Genomic DNA, 16,167 nt, shown 5'->3' with positions numbered 1-16,167 from the left:
AGTTGCCCACTGGAGGCCTCCTGGGCCAGGAAGGTGGGTTGGGATGGACAGGCTTGTCTCTCTCTGGTTTCTCTTCCACTCAGAACCTTCTGGCTTCTGCCACAGGACTGCCTGTGAGCTCATCAGGATCACTGTGGAGAGCTGAGGTCGCTGGGTGAGCCGAGTTCATCCGTACCACCTTGACCTGTGTGCACTGTCAGGAACATGACATGCTCCAGGGAATAGGACACAGGTTAGCACTGATAAGACTCTTGGAACCGGTGACATGACCTACAGGGCCACTCCCTCTTCCCAAGTCTTGTGTTCCCTCCCTAGACTCTCCTAGGACTCCAGACCTGTCAAGGCTGGGAAAGCCTCTCTGCTCCCTCCTGTGGGATAGTGCCATCTTCTCCAGCCTGGCTGGCCTGAGAGGTCCAAGCTCCAGGCCTGTGGGGGCTCTTTGGGCTGCTCCAGGTTTCTCTCATTTAAAAGCAGCTCTCTACCTGTACCCCTGAACTGCGTACTGTGGGGTGGAGCCGTCAACAAGCCTTAGCCTCCTGGAGTTGACAGAGGATAAAGAGATCAGAAAGTTCCAGCACACAGGGAGGTTGAGAGCAAGGTGGGAGGGGCAGGGGATGGCCAAAACGCTAGTGGTCAGCAAGGACTTTGTAGAAGAGCATGCTCTGGGACAGGGAAATAGGGAAGACCAACATGAGGTTGGCAGGCCAAACTGAAGGGAAGGAACATTGGAGACAGAGGGCGGCAGCAGCAGGGGCCCCAGGTGGGAATTTCTTAATTGGATTTAAGGGATAGAAAACTGAGGGTCTGTCAATAAAGTGGCTGGGTGTTGCAGATCCCTATGAGGAAGTAGCTTCTAGAAGGAAGTCACTAGTCTGCTCTAAGCTGTGGAGGGACTGTACATAGTTTGGGCTTTTGAAAGGGCTCTTGTCCTTGTTAAGTGCATTAGACAAGTGCTCTACCACTGAGCTAGGTCCTCAGCCCTCAAGTACTTCTGGAGACCCACTAGACCTCACTATACTCTTAGGACAGGTCCTGTGCTCAGCTGTTGGGAAACAAGGCACACCTGAATGTCTCCTCCGCCCACATCCCCATGCACACAGCTTGCTCACAACTCATGCCAAACCCCACAGAATGAAAAGCCAGCTCACCTGTCTTCAGAACTTGTGAATTATATAATACACTAACTCTCCTGACCACAGAATGCTCGAGAACATCCAATAAACATCTAGTCACAGGGAAAAACATCAGCTCAGAATGTTGTTTGTGTTCTCTGGCTCCTAAAGTATACCTGGCACCAAGTGGCCACTCAGTTGCTCTTAGAAGAGAAGCCTCCATTGTTTCCTGGTGACCCTGAGAGGACTTGGGTTAGGTACACATCAGTTGACCTTTCCCCAGGCTCAGGGCAAGGGAACTTGACTACAGAGCTTCATACATTGATTCTCTGGACTCTCTGGAGGGAAGATCAACAAACAAGAAAGACACCAGGGAGAGCCACCATCTTGGCTTTCCCAGAACAACAGCCACCTATGGGTGCTCAGAGTGCCCACCCTGACCGAGTCTATTGCCAGGTCACAAGGCAGCTTCTCATGAAGGTTTTTTTCCTTGTTTCCAGAGACCAATCCTCTGAGCTCAGAGACATTATTTACAGAGGCTTTAGGTGGGTACCTGGAGGTTGCAAGCTGGAGAGTCACTCTTCCAGGCCTGTAGACAACCAAACAGCAGACCTGCCTCAGGGAGCCTCTCCCAGGCCTCAGGAATGGCTGGATTCTCTTTGCTTCCAAGGATACCTTGCAGGGATCTTCATTAGCAATAGGCTTTGGGCAATGTGATTGGAGTAGACACTTAGTGAATACCAGAGGAGCCAAAGGATTGGAGACTGGAACTGCCTCTTCCATTCACATTGCCACTGGCAGGTGGAGAAATTGAGACCCAGAAAGAAAGGGGCTGTTAGAGTCCACAACGTGATCGTACTACCCCAGAGTCCACATTCTGGTAAGTTTATACTTTTTCAGGCGTGTTGAAGGGCCATCAGGACAGCAGGGCCTGAGGAGGGGACTACTGAGGAGGTAACAGGGGGATGACAGACAGGCCTCATGATTCCCCTGGATTCATTGGGAGTGCAGATGACAACATATCCCAGCAGCCCTTGGCAGGGGTCAACACAGTAGAGGTGAAGTAATGCAAGGCTATGAGATGACCCTGTTGAACTCAGCCCACGAGTGTATGATGAAGTCCCAACCATGGCACACTACGGCTATCAATCCTGACAATTGGTTATATTGTCACTTGTAGCAATGTGACATTGTGGCTATCTAAAGCAGCTGGTTTTTGTGGTGTTGTCTCTGTAACCAGGGGCTTGGGAGCATGGCCATTTGTGATAGGTATTTGTGTCTCTGAGGACTTTGTGGCCTGAGGTTGTGTATGTATTCAAGAGCTGTCCAGTATTGTGCCTGTGAATGTAATCAGCCAGTTATTCTAAAAGGAAGTTGGCCATAAGATCTTTCACAGCTGAACTATCGCTTTAGAGCTGGCCAGCAATTTTCTGCCTGCTAACACACAGGCAGACTGTGGGAAACTGTTCTTGAAACACAGTTACCCAATATAAAGGGAATTATATAATACACCAAGTTATCTGACCACAGAACCCTGGAGAACAGCCTTCTAGTCACGGGAAAAATGCCAGCTCAGAGTGCTGAGTTTGTGTTCTCTAGCTCCCGTACTGCACCTGGTGCTGGGTGACCACTCAGCTGCCCTTTGAAAAACGCCTCAGCTGTTCCATGGTGACCCTGCATCGCCATAGTCATCTTCTAATGAACTGGCCAGAAAGGGGTGTGGAAGAGGGGCCTAGAGAGAGTCCTGGCCTGGGTTGGGGATTTAGCTCAGTGGTAGAGCGCTCACCTAGCAAGCACAAGGCCTTAGGTTCGATCCTCAGCTCAAGAAAAAAAAAAAAAGAGAGAGTCCTGGGAATCTGAGATGATTTGCCACATGAAAATAAGTAAGTAAATAAGTAAATACATACATACATACATACATACATACATACATACATAAAGGAAAGCAGGATGGTGGTGAGGCAGGTAGATCTCTGTGAGTTCGAGGCCAGCCTGGTCTATAGGGTAGTTAGTTCCAGGACAGCCAGGGCTACACAGAGAAACCATGGGGGAAAAAAAAAGATTTGACACATGTGCTGTGATTAGTCTCTATCCTAAGTCAGTTCCAAGGGGGTTCCACTGACTTCATATTCAGTTTGCTGAACAGGCTGAGAATCAGAGCAGGCCTTCCCATGGTCAGTGGAGCAAAAGGTGCTGCTGTGGACACATTGGAGGGCTTGTATGACTTTAATATATATACATATATATATATATATATATATATATATATATATATATATATATATATATATATATTTACCTGGATGGCATATGGTAGCAGGGTTTCCAGACTGGTCACTTACAGAGCCTACCAGGGCAGGCTCTCGAGGGTGTCCAAGCAACTGGGTGCCCTAGGATGATCTTAATGTTCCCCAGCCTCTCTTCAGGCTCCTTGCTGACCAGCCATCAGCTTCTAGCTTTCTACATCAACTTCTTTGCTGACACAGTGTGCCCAAAGACTAACAGACTACCCCTTTTCTGGGGCCTAGGGACCCACAGCTAAACTCATTCACACACAGTCCACATATAATCCTCATTCATTTATATACTGCATTCATTTGTCAACGAGTACTCATTGTGTGTCCTGGGATGGGGTGGGGGACCAGCTTGTTGCCCTCCAAACCTCCAGGTCAGGTTAATGAAAGCACAGCTCAGCAGACCTCTGTGTGGAAAGCTAAGCAAAGAGGAACCTGGGGCTTAGTGGGCTTGTGGCAGTTAGCTGGGGGAAGCACAGAAGGTGTCATAACCAGTCACTGCATCCAGCCCCATGAACTCTGGAGGTTAGGTAATGTATGTGGCTGTCCCCTCCTGCCAGCAGGTCCCCTGCTGAGCCCCAATGCCTTCTCTGCCTGAGGTTGAACCCCAAGGCTACAGAACTGTCTTCTCACCCCACAGAACAAGACCCTCTCTCTCTCTTTTTTTTTTTAAAAAGATTTATTTATTTATTATGTATACAGAAGAGGGCACCAGATCTCATTACAGATGGTTGTGAGCCACCATGTGGGTGCTGGGAATTGAACTCAGGACCTCTGGAAGGGCAGTCAGTGCTCTTAACCTCTAAGCCATCTCTCCAGCCTGCAAGACCCTCTCTTAACTGGACCCTCCAAGTCAAACCACGTTGATGGAGCTACCGCTGTGGCAGGCTAGAAACTGAAAGGGCCTCAGCCCATTCCACAAGACCCCTTTCCTAACCTTCTCCCATCGTCTGGTTGGGTTTTGTTTTTGTTTTTCGAGACAGGGTTTCTCTGTGTAGTTTTGGTGCCTGTCTTGGAACTCACTCTGTAGCCCAGGCTGGCCTTGAACTCACAGAGATCCATCTGGCTCTGCCTCCAGAGTGCTGGGATTACAGGCGAGCGCCACCACCACCCTTGTCTGTTTTGAATATTGAATACTCAGGCGACCTCAGGCCTTCTCACCCTTTCCCACCCCTGTCCCATCCGCAGGGCTGTTGTCCTATCCAGGGCTCTGAAGAGAACCTACAGGCACAGATTGGCCAGCATGGGATCCCCTCCCTACAGTTCTCAGAAGACCCCACGGAGATAGCTTCCATGAGCAAGCTCTAACTGAGAGGCCACAGCACAGTCCCTAGCAGGGTAGAGTTCTTTTCTTGACAGTTCATTTTCAAACAGATCATCACTGCAAACCACCTAAGGGTGTCTTCATAGTGAGAAATTATCATCCAGGAGCTGGTGGGGCAGCTTAATGGTTAAGAACACTTGCTGCTCTTTCAGAGGACCTGGGTTTGGTTCCCTGAACCCACATGAAGGCTTACAACCACCTGTAACTCCAGTTCCAGAGCACCTAACACCTTCTTCCAGCCTCCGGGGGTACCAAGCATACACAAGGTGCATATACATGCAGGCTGGCATTCATATATAACACATAAGATAAAATAAACTAAAAAAGAAATAAAATAAAATAAAGCATTTATCATCATTCTGGGAATGTAGCTCAGTTGATAGCCTGATTATCCTGTATGAGGCCTGAGTTCAATCCTGGTACTGCATAAATCAGCATTTAGGAAGAGGCAGGAAGACCAGGAGTTCAAGGTCATCTTTAACTACCTAGGGAATTAGAGGCCAGCTTTGACTAGAAATCTTGTGTCAAAAAAGAAAATTAGTGCTGGGCAGTGGTGGTGCACGCCTGTAATCCCAGCACTCGGGAGGCAGAGGCAGGTGGATCTCTGTGAGTTCGAGGCCAGCCTGGTCTACAGAGCTAATCCAGGACAAGCTCCAAAAGCTACAGAGAAACCCTGTCTCGAAAAACCAAAAAGAAAAAAGAAAATTAGCATCCAATTATTAACAGTAGTAGGGTTTGTCTGGATAATCTGTGCTCATAGGGTCTCAATTACTAGTTCTTTTTTCTCTTTTCTTTTTGGTTTTCCGAGACAGGGTTTCTCTGTGTAGCTTTGCACCTTTCCTGGATCTCTCTCTGTAGCCCAGGCTGGCCTTGAACTCACAAAGATCCACCTGGCTCTGCCTCCCAAGTGCTGGGATTAAAGGCATGCGCCACCACCGCCCAGCTCAAGTACTATTTCTTATAGATTTTTGTTTATGCTATTACTGTGTGTGTGTGCATAATACAGGTGTGTGGACACGTGTGAAGGTCAAAGACAACTTTGGGAGTTGGTTCTCTCCTCCACCTTCACATGGGTTCTAAACATCAGGTCATTAGGTTTTCATGGCAAGTGCCTTTACCCACTGAGCTGTGGTGCCCTCCTGCTTCCATTCCAGAAGTACCTGTGTCTGACATCTGTTCTCGGTGTGTGTGCACAAGCCCCATGATCCCTTAGTGCCTGAAACTGCTCAGATCTACAAAACAGATAAAGTGGAAAGGAGGAGCTGGGAGAAGGGCTGAGGATAAGGGATGAAGGTAGAACTGGTAAAGAAGTGCCTTGCTACACCTCAGGAGCACCAGACTCCCTGACCGCGGAAGGCTGGGCGGACTAGAGCCTTCCGGCTCCACCGCTGCCCTCACCTCTGGGGCTCCCAAAAGCTTCTGGGATGCAGATCCCAGGTCTGTCTTTCAAAGGGCTGCAGAGACATAGGCAAGGCCTTCCAGCTGTTGCTGCTCCTCTGTTGACCCCGCTATCTCAAAGCCACAAGACAGCCGTGGAGCAATTGAGTGCTGGCATGCCACAACCCCCAGCTACGTTGCACAAGAATCTGTTAATCTGTTATTCAGTACCAGGAGTCCTAATAGGGTTCTGGTCTTACTTCCCCACCAGTGCCTGAGGGAACCCAGAGGGAACTTCTGGAAAGACATAGCCCATAGTGAGCCCCTTGGCTAGCTGGTAAGGAGGTGGGTGACAAGGGAAAGGCAGGTATGGCTGGAATGTGACTCCAGCTCTCTGAGGCTTTAGACACATCACTTTCTGAGCCCTCGATTTTCTCATCTGTAGCCAACAACCGACACTTCCTGCCTGCTGCTTCAAGGTATAGTTGCTCCAGAAAGACATTGTCCCTTCCACTGAGCCTTCAGCCCAGTCTTACATAAAGAGAGCACCAGTCGGGGTTCTCCTGAGAAATGGAACTGATGGGATGAAAATGGCCCGAGTGATTGCAGAGACTGACAAGGAGGAAGTCTGTAGAAGAGTGGTGGATTGGACACCTCTGAGAACTGGAGGGAGGGGATCCCATGCTGGCCACTCTTCTCTTCAGAGCCCTGGATGGGACAACAGCCCTGCGGATGGGACAGGGGCGGGAAGGGTGAGAAGGCCTGAGGTCGCCTGAGTAGTAAAAGGCTATTCAAAACAGACAAGGGCGGTGGTGGCGCTCGCCTGTAATCCCAGCACTCTGGAGGCAGAGCCAGGTGGATCTCTGTGAGTTCAAGGCCAGCCTGGGCTACAGAGTGAGTTCCAGGAAAGGCACCAAAACTACACAGAGAAATCGTGTCTCGAAAAACAAAAACAAACAAACAAAGTAAAATCAGCTGTTCACAAGTGTTAGTCACAGTAACATCCAGACTAGCATGTAAACAGTGAGCCCAGTGGCCAAGTTAAGGTCACACGTGATGTTTGACCATCACAGAAGTATCACTCACTTTTTGTGTATGAGGAAAATGAAGCTCAGGGTCTGTGCTGACTGCTTGAGGCTGGAGGAAGGAATATAAGATAGGGACACTGGATAGGTGCTTGTAAGAATCAGGCTTAAAACACACATGCTGGCCGGGCAGTGGTGGTGTACGCCTTAATCCCAGCACTCGGGAGGCAGAGTCAGGCGGATCTCTGTGAGTTCGAGGCCAGCCTGGTCTACTGAGTGAGATCCAGGACAGCCAGGACTGTTACACAGACAAACCCTGTCTCATAAGCCCAAACACACACCACACACATACACACACACACACACACACACACGCACACGCACACGCATACACACACACACACACACACACACACACACACACACACCCCTGCATGGCTTCCTCATGTCTACGACAGGTAGTGGTTGTTACTCTTCTACTGTCAGCATGCAGAAGAGATGAGATGTGGTTGGACGCAGGCAAAGAGGCAGAAAGAACAGGTTCCTGATTCCTAGTATTAGAAGAAAGTTATGTGGTGTGGGCAAAAGAGCCAGTCACCTTCTAGGGACTCCCCAAATGGGAAGAGAGAGGTTCAGAGCCCCTGACTGTGCACAGATGATGGTAATGAGTGATGTCCCCAGGTGTGTGGGGCCTCCTAAGATCCTGGCTGGCTATGGACCAGTGCTGGGACTCCAGCTGGATCAGTCACCCAGAGTACAGAAACACCTTCACTGAGCCCCTGAGACCCTCAGTGCAGCCACAGCCTGGTTCCTTGAAGGTTCTCCCTAGGTTTGAAAAACTGGTCTTGAAGGCAGAGGCCAACAGTCAGCCATACTTCCTTCTTGCTGGATGTATCCAAGTTATCTATCCTGGGCTCTGTCCCATATAGGGACTAATTGTGGCACCATCCTGTACGGTTGCGTCAAAGGGAACCTGAAGTTGGCAACAGCCACAGCATCTGGCCAAACTCTTGAACACATTTGGTAACTGCATTTTTAGCAACTGTCCCCCCACTGTCCTCCCTGACCATACAACCAGATCTACTTCCCCTCTGAGTCCCTAATCTCTCTCTCTCTCTCTCTCTCTCTCTCTCTCTCTCTCTCTCTCTCTCTCTCTCTCTCTCTGTGTGTGTGTGCGTGTGTGTGTGTGTGTGTGTGTGTGTGTGTGTGTGTGTGTGTGTCTTTGAGACAGAGTCTCAGATAGCCCTGACTGGCCTGAACTCACAGAGTTCTGCCTGCCTCTGCCTTCTGAGTGCTGGGATTAAAGGTGTGTGCCACACTGCCGCCTTTGCTCACTCTCTCGGCCACCACACTCCGGCCTCTGTTCACTCTCTTGGCTTCCCTTCCCTTTTGTTCCAGGGTCCTTCTCTTTTGGCAGAAAGAATGCAGAATAGGCCTTTAAATGCCTATGGGATCATAGAGCAAGGCCCCTGTTGTGGGTGATAGTCACATTGCTTAGGCTAGAAAGACAAGGGGAAATGAGGGGGACACAGGAAGGGAATGGAGGAGCTAGCCTGAGAGTCTGTCAAAGCATTCTGTTCTACCATAGCACTGATGAAATGGCTCAGCAGGTAAAGATGCTTGCCACCAAGCCTGATGATCTGAGTTCAATTTCCAGAATCCACATGGTGGAAGGAGAGAACCAACTTCTTTCTGAAAGTCATCCTCTCATAGCCTCGGTATGTGCGCTGTGGTATGCTCCCCTAAGATAAATGTTTAAAAAAAATTCCAGTACAACTGACAGCATTTGCTATGAAGGTTGCCCACACAGAGACAAGATTCTTTTATACAAAGATATTTTAAATAAGAATGCTAAGTTAGCAACAAGTCATGCTAAGGTCTAGTGTAGTTGGGGTGTATATATGGTCTTTCTCCCTGCCAGCTGTAATCTGTTTTCTAGACATCTCACAAGAAATGCCCATTCATAGTAAAAGATGGGTCCTAACACCCTTGTGAAACTCCTGTTGCCCGATGCTTTTATCTTACCAGGTTGTTGTCCTGCCCTAGGCACCTCTAGATCCACCCTATACTTTCATTTATCAAAGGAGAGGACAGATTCTGGTGTGGTGCTGTACTCCATGAACTCAGAACTTGGCAAAGGCAGATGAATCTTGGTGAGTTCGAGACCAGCCTAGTCTACCTAGTGAGTTCTAGGCCAGCCAAGGCTACCCAATAAGACCCTGTCTCAAAAAAAAGAAGAAAGCCCAGTATAGTGGCACACATCTTTAATCCCAGCATTTGGGAGGCAGAGGCAAGCAGATCTCTGTGAGTTGAAGGCCAGCCTGGTCTACAGAGTGAGTTCCGGGACAGTCAGGGCTACACAGAGAAACCCTGTCTTGAAAAAAAGACAAAACAAAACAAGAATTGGGTGAAAAGAGGACAAAGAAGAAGGAGGAGAGGAGGAAGAGAAAGAGGAGGAGGATGAGGAGGAGGAGGAGAAGGAGGAGGAGGAGGAGGAGGAGGAGGAGGAGGAGGAGGAGGAGGAGGCTAATAATAAAAAGAAGATGGCAAAGAAAGAAAAGCAGAAGTTTCTTAGCAACCATTTTGGAGAGACCTTTAAGAGCTTCCAAGTCATGTATGTGACTTGTACTAACAGGGTTAGACATTACTCCTAAGAGGTCCACATCCAGCTGGGCTGTATCTTGTCTTTCCCCGAGGACTTCTTTTTCTACCAACTCTCTACTTAAAGCTATGTTAAAACAACAAAGAAAACAACGTTAAACTTTCTCCCTAATCTAATTTTGTTTCACACTGGCTTGTAGGCAGAAGTTTCTGTTTTGCCTGGTCCCGAAGCCAGTCAGTCCCAAATGAACACACAGAGGCTTATATTAATTATAAAACTGTTTGGCCTATTGCTCAGGCTTATAACTAACTAGCTCTTATGCTTAAATTAACCCATAATTCTTGTCTATGTTTAGCCACATGGCCTGGTACCTTTTCTCAGTCCAACATTTTCATCTTACTTCCTCTTCATCGGCTGAGGACTCCACCCCTCCTTTCCTCTTCCCACAATTCTTCTGGTCGCCCCTCCTAGACTTCCTGCTTGGCTACTGGCCAATCAGCATTTTATTAAACCAAAACGAGTGACAAATCCTTACAGTGTCCAAGAGCATTATCCCACAGCACTGGCTCATCCTAAAACTCTTCAGCAAAGTCAAGAGTCTCTCTTTAGGGAGTCAAGGTCTCTGAAAGAACTCAGGCTGCTGCAGGCAATGGCATGAAGCTGAGTAACAGTGAAAATCTGGCTGCGGCTGGTTGGGACTGTCACCTTTCTTTCGTGACATACATCTATCTTCTTCCATTGTCTGACCGACTCAAGCTTCTCTGGTATCCTTCATGAGGCTTCCCAGACTTCACTAAATCCTTGGCTCCATTGCTCTGTCTTAATTTGCCTCTCCTTGACCTCCCATCTCAGCTCTGACAAGACTCCACCTCCTACCTCCCCTCCCCCAGCACCCTGGCTCACACCAGGTCTTTTCCTGGACTCTGCCTCCCCAACATTTCAGGAGGCCATCAGCTAAGGTGAGAAGAGAGATCAAAGATGGCCTGCGCCTGGACACTGAGGGGAAGGTGGCCTACAGGACAGAGGCTCAGCCTGAGGACCGCCCATCAGTGAAATGCCTTCACTTAAATCTCTGGTCGATGTTGTCATGAATCATGACAGGAAGCAGCTTCACAAAAGAAGCCTACAAGGGGCTGGCGAAATGACTCATCAGGTAAAGGCACATACTGCCAAATCAGAGGACACACACACACACACACACACACACACACCCTATAGCAAGATCTTGTCTCAAGAAAACCAGCCATGGTGGTGCATCCTGGCCCTTGGAAGCAGGGGCAGAGTCTGTGAGTTTGAGGTCAGCCTGGTCTACATAGCAAGTTCCAGATCAGCTAAGGCTATATAACAAAACCTTGTCTAAAAAAATAAAAATAAGCCGGGCAGTGGTGGCACATGCCTGTAATCCCAGCACTCAGGAGGCAGAGGCAGGCGGATCTTGGTGAGTTCGAGGTCAGCCTGGTCTACAGAGTGAGATCCAGGACAGTCACAAAGCTACACAGAGAAACCCTGTCTCTAAAAACCCAAAATAAATAAATAAATTAATTAAAATAAAATAAAATAAAAAAATACTTCTTTAACTGGTGAAAACATGAATCCAGACAGCAAGCTTCACCCTCTGGATCACTTTGAGGACAGTGTGACCCCTATATTTCTTTCAAGGATGATTTAGAAATGGAAACAATGTTAATAAAGTTGACAGTTTCTTTGGCTAACTGACAAATGGAACTGATGTCATCTTGAAGTCATCTATTTTGACCCAGATTTATTTGCAGCAGAGACATTGGTTTTGTAAAGTTTTTTTTGTTTGTTTGTTTTTGTTTTTTTTCCTGAGACACGGTTTCTCTGTGTAACCCTGGCTGTCCTGGAACTCACTCTGTAGACCAGGCTGGCCTAGAATTTACAGAGATCCGACTGCCTCTGCCTCCCAAGTGCTGAGATTAAAGTCATACGCCACCACCACCCAGCTGTAAATGATATTTTTTATTAATTTACCGTGTGTCTGAATGCATGTGTGTGGAGAACAGAAGACAACTTGCAGGAGTTGGTTCTCTCCTACCATGTGGAGCTTAGGGATTGAGATGATCAGGCTTGGCAGCAAGTGCCTTGACTCACTGAGCCATCTGGTTAGCCTGGCATTGCTTTTTAAGCAAAAACAAACAAACAAACAAACAAACCAAAAAGCACGTTATGTTGGTTCTCTAAAAATAAATAAAAACCAAAACATAAAAACAAAAACAAAACAATGAAAACAAAATAGGACTTGAGCCAAGCAGATCTCTAGGCCATAATTTGTTGTGTGTGGCTGGAGGCCTAGGTTCTGGGGATCTCTGGGACCTTCTGGACATCTCCTGATCTCTAGAACGGAATTGGAGGTGGGCTGTCCTGTGAGAGACCTAATGACACCTGCCTCTGGAGCATTAATAGCCCTGTTCTGTTGTGGGATAGCCACCAGAAAAGACTGCTCAGACATGTGTTTAAGCCAATAGAAAGTCTCTATTAGCGGGCCACAACTACACTAGGTGTTTGGGATCCCAGTGTAGCCCTGAGCCTTTCTCAGGGAGTTTTTAGGCACAAAAACCATATACTTGGTTGACATACTTCAGTTAACAAGAATAGTTAGCCAGAAGAGGAAACCAGAAAGCAAATTTAGTCCATTTAGAGATTTCCCCCTAAGCATGGACTTGGATGGATTAGGCCTTTGTTTTAGTTTCCACAGGTGGTTCTCTCTGTGTGCTGAGTTTTACAGCCTGAATGGTACTTCAATCATGGCGTCAGTTATGCTAAGGTCTGGGGGCCCTGTTACAGCTTCCCTCCAGCCAGAGTCCCCAATCCCACCCTCAGCTTCATGAACAGAAGTCAGGGCCTACACTGCTCCCTCTGCTCCAGGTCACCCAGCACTTGAAGTCGTTCCAAAGGCAGGGAGACAGCAGAGTAGGGGCCTCAGTCTCTCTCCTCAGTCCCTACATCCCATCTCACACAGTGGCTCCTGAGCCCTGTCACTGTAAACCTGGAGTTCATGTTTCCAGCACTCCAAGGCAGAGCTGGGCTGCCAGGAAGCCCTCACCTACTTGCACATGTGGGTACTAGTACAAGATGTCCCGCTGGTCCAAAGCTACAGCAGGCAGCAGCAGCCTGGGCTGGAAGGCTTTCTTTTCTTTTTACTTTAGCTTTGCATTACTGGAATTGACAGTGCATGCTAGGCAGCACTGTCCCCTGCTACCAGGGTCTCCTTGAGGGGAAACTCTGAGTGGTAATCAGTAAGACTGGCTGGTGAGCTTATTATGGAGGGGCACTGCTGAAAACAGCTTGTGGGGCCCAGAGAAAGGAGTGGGGATTCTGGGGCAAGAGTTGACATTTTCCTTCTGCCTTGACTGTGGGGCCGGGTGCTACGTGCAGCAGTCCCTGACCGTGACAGTGACGCAGACTGGCTGAGAAACAGTAAGGTCTCCACGTCATTGCTAGAAGAGGGCTGACCTTGCTTGAACTCCATCGGTTTGGGTCCCCGTGTTCAGGGTCAGAGCAAAGGATAAGAGGAGTTTGTACTGCAGCTCAAGAGGGGTGGTGGGAGGATGGGAGGGGGGTCGGGTGGTGGGGAGAGAGAGGGAAGGGAAGGATCCTTAGAGAAGGGAGGACTTGACTGGAAGCAGCAACCCAGGAGAGGATGGCTGCTAGACCAGCACAGGGCTCACTTAGCACAGACCAAGGCAGGTTGGGTCACTCCTACTTCACAAAGATGGAAACTGAGAACATGGAGGACCTGCTCAAGAAGTTGAATGCAGCAGCACTCAGGTTAGAATTCTTGGACTTAGCTTTGTCCTTCGAGGTCTTAAACACGAACCATTGGAGTGACGTACCCCGACATGTGGCCCTAAGAGACCTAGCACCCACAGCACCAGAAGGGTGGTCTATTTAAAGTACAGATTCCTGGCTCAAAAAAATCGAGGAGTGTAGCCTAGAGACCTGCATTTTGGGCAGAACCTTGGTAGTGATTCTTTGGGTTCTGACACTATGGCTCATTTAAAGCCTCTCTGGTCTAAGCTCCTGCCCCAGCTTCCGGCTGTTGTATACAAGTGACCAAGCTTTCAGGCTGACTCACACACCACGCTCCTCTCCCACAGGCCTGGGACTCTCCACTCCTGTTTTTACCCAGCGTTCTCCACATAGACCCACCCTTCTTCCAGCCAGCGCCTACTTCTCTTCAGGACGCCTTCCTGGTGGCTGGAATCTCCCTCCTTCCTGTTAAAGTAATAGTTCCTCTACTTCGGATTGTTTACAACATCCTATTTCATTTTACTTGTGGGTGGGCCTCCTGGCCCCCTAGCCCCACCCCCCACCCTTCATTAAACAGGAAATTCCCAGAGAGCTGCCCTGAGTTTAAACAATAAATAAGCCTCTGCAGGCTTGACTGCACCCTGACACTCCTGCAACAAGCCCACCACTGGGAAAGCTTCACAGATGAGGAAATCAAGCCTTGGCTGTGAAGGCCAAAGCCAACTGAGAGTCAAAGCTGAATTTAGAGCTCAGGTTTGCTCCGATATTCAGTTTTCTCTGCTTCACCCCAACAGCTCCTAAGACAGCCAGGCAGCAGGCATTATGATCCCATTGCCCAGATAAGGAAAGGGAGACCCAAAGCAAACACAGTCACTCAGCACCAGGTCTTAGCTCTGTGTTCAAGAGCTGGCCTTCTCTCTTCTCTCTGACTGATAGGTGCTACCCCTTAGCAAGATGGTGGCCAGGTCTCGGACAAGTAGACCAGAGCCCTCATCCTGGCATGCTCACAGTGCCACTCTGGACTCAAGTGCCTCCTCTGCAGTCACAGACTCATCATGCCAGTCTTACAGCTACCTGGGGATTCAGAGGGAATCAGGAAGTGCCTGGGGACACCTCCATCTTTATCATTCTGGACTTTGTTCTGCTTGTTGATGTCCAGCTGAGAAAAAAGCAACCAGGATGGTTCTTTCTCCAGCTGCAGGAGGGCAGCTCTTGGCTTGGCACAGGTCCAGCCTAACCTAGTCTGGGGCAAGATGAGAAGGGTGTGGAATAAGGAGTCCAGGTTGGCGTTCCTGAGAGACTGCCAAGCCCTACCCCTCAGGTGAGGTCTCAGGAGCCTCAAAGGAGGCAGGATTCAGCTCTGAACTCCAGGTGAAGAACCAGCTTACCTCCATTTTAGGCTTAAAAGCCATTTTTTAGTAAAGACAAACTGGATTCATTCCTGTTTATGATTAAACCTGTTTCTCAAGGATTGGGCTATGCCCTGCCTGTAATCTTACCAATAGATGGTTCTGCTCTGCCTAGTCCAGGAAATGGCAACCATATCTTTGGTTCAAAAAGTTATAACCATCTTGCAACTCTATTTGTAATCTATGAAATAAAGCTTGCCTGAAGATCAGAAGACAGACCCAGCCATAGAGTTAGCTACAGAGGTCAGGCAGTGGTGGCACACACCTTTAAATCCTAGCACTCGGGAGGCAGAGGCAGAGATCTATCTGGATTTCTGTGAGTTCAAAGCCAAACTGGGCTACACGAGATTAATGCAGTCTAAAAAAGAAACAGAGCCAGGCAGTGGTAGCACACACCTTTAATTCCAGCACTTGGGATCATACACCTTTAATCCAAGCAGTAGGAAGGTTGAAACAGGAAGTGATATGGCTGGGCAGAGAAGGGAATGAATATAAGGTGGTGGTGGGGAGACAGGAGTTCACTCTCTTGCAGAGGCTCTGTCAGGCTGAGGAGTTGGTGAGGTAAGAGGTGGTAGCTGTGGCTTGCTCTGTTTCTCTGGTCTTTCAACTTTCACCCTGATATCTTGCTCCAGGTTTTTATTATAAGACCATTTAGGATTCGTGAGACCATTTAGGATTGTTTCAAAAGGTTGTTATGACTACCTGTTGCTCCTGTAACCTCACCTATTTTGTCTGCCAAATTCCCCATTTGGAAACTGCCAACCCCTGAGCTATGAAAACCTTGTCTTCCTCAAGTCCAATGCTCACCTCTCAAACCTCTATTTAAGGGGAGGCAGACCATGCCCACGAATTTTAAAAAAAGTTTGCTTTAATTCATTTGGCCAAGATGATTTGGGTTGGTGTATTCCTCCCATCTTTGGGATTAACACAGGATGGAGGACTAAGCCATTCAATTGGTGTGCATCACGGCCAGCGAGGACTTTGGACAATGCTCAATGTAGAATAAAAACAAGAGCTAGTTCAGTATTGCAGCACATTATGTAACCCCAGCATTTGAGACAGAAGCAGGAGAATCTGGGAAAGTTTGAGGCCAGCCTGGTCCACAGAGCAAGACGCTGACTCACGAAAATAACAACAACAAAAACCAGGGTCTGGATGTAGCTCAATTAGCAGTGTTTGCCACGAGACCCTGGGTTCAATCCTGGTGCTATATACGCCAGGCATGGCGGCTCATACCTGTAATCCCAGCACTG

The 16,167-nt window shown here is 48.5% G+C and overlaps 1 protein-coding gene across 1 annotated transcript in view; it reads right to left on the bottom strand.

Moving 5' to 3' along the window:
• Window positions 1-16,167, bottom strand: part of Poc1a (POC1 centriolar protein A) — a 106,568-nt gene that overhangs the window by 88,727 nt on the left and 1,674 nt on the right. The gene's annotated exons all lie outside the window — the stretch shown is intronic.

Source organism: Onychomys torridus, chromosome 7, assembly GCF_903995425.1.
Source record: "Onychomys torridus chromosome 7, mOncTor1.1, whole genome shotgun sequence".
NCBI classification, from domain to species: domain Eukaryota; kingdom Metazoa; phylum Chordata; class Mammalia; order Rodentia; family Cricetidae; genus Onychomys; species Onychomys torridus.
This window is presented reverse-complemented; position numbering and strand designations above follow the sequence as displayed.